Here is a 1,423-nt window from a genome sequence, read left to right as displayed (position 1 = left end):
TATAGCAATTTTCTTTCACATTAATACAAGTCGATATCTTAATTGAGTTTTTCCACAAATATTCCCAAGATGACACTGTCACCTCTTTATTCATATTTACAGCCCATTTAATAATTTGCTCTTTTACTGATTCATCTTCTGTGAACCATTTTAACAAAGCCTTATAAAGAGTTGATATCATTTTTCCCCTTTTACCTCCCATATACATTCTATTTCATTTCCCCCCCAAAAAACCAAACTCTTTTTTATCAGTCTTAAATAAGTCAAAGATCTGTATATAATTCAACCAATCATATTCAAAGTCTAGCTCCTCTCTCTCTTTCATCACAAAGTTTTTCCCATCTGTTTTCAAGATATCTCTATATGGTAGCCAGTCTTCGCCTTTATGTCTCGAATATGGTGTAATTACTTCTGCTGCTACAATCCAAAGTGGTCTTGCTTCATAGAAAAATCTTTTATACCTCATCCAAGTCTCAAACAGTGATCTTCTTATAAAATGATGCTTGAGAAATGTTTCCATTTTTGTCTTCTCATACCATAAGTAAGCATGCCAACCAAACCTGCAGTCATGGCCTTCTAACGCCAACAATTTTTTATTGTCTAAATTAATCCATTGCTCTATCCAAGTAAGGCAAACCGCTTCATAATATAGTCTTAAGTTCGGTAACTGGAATCCTCCTCTTTCTTTGGCATCACATAAAATTTTCATTTTAATTCTCGGTTTTCTTCCCGCCCACACAAACTTAGATAACTCCTTCTGCCATCGATTCAACACCTTTATCTCCTTCAGTATCAGGATGGTTTGGAACAAAAACATCAAACGAGGTAAAACATTCATTTTAACCACCGATATTCTTCCCAACAATGACAAATTCATGGTGTCCCATTTTTTTAGATCTTGTATTTTTGTCCAGAGCTTCTCATAATTTTTTTTTAAATCTATATTTTTCATCATCAAATCAATTCCCAAGTATTTCATCTTTTTGACTACTTCACACTGTAACTGTTCTTGCAATTCCATTAGCTTCTCTTTTGTCATATTTTTACATAACACTTTTGTCTTACTTTTGTTTACATAAAATCCTGCCAGGTCTCCAAAGTCTTTTATTCTTTGCATCAACAACGGTAAATTACTATTTGGATTTTCAATTAGAAACATCACATCATCTGCAAATGCTCTATATTTATACGAATAGCCTTTAATATTAAGTCCTTTTATATCTTTATCTTCTCTTATTTTTCCCAACAATACTTCCAAAATCCATATAAACAGTAATGGGGATAGCGGACAACCTTGCCTTGTCCCTTTTTGCACTCTGAAATGTTTGGTCAATTCTTTATTCACATTCAATGCTGCCTTTTGCTCAGAGTATATCGCCTCAATTATATTGTTAAAAGGTTGACCAATATCCATTTTCTCTAA

The sequence above is a fragment of the Gekko japonicus genome, unplaced genomic scaffold (assembly GCF_001447785.1).
Source record: "Gekko japonicus isolate JY-2015 unplaced genomic scaffold, Gekko_japonicus_V1.1 scaffold3300, whole genome shotgun sequence".
Taxonomy (NCBI): domain Eukaryota; kingdom Metazoa; phylum Chordata; class Lepidosauria; order Squamata; family Gekkonidae; genus Gekko; species Gekko japonicus.
The sequence above is the reverse complement of the archived record's forward strand: the minus strand, read 5'-3'. Positions refer to the sequence as shown.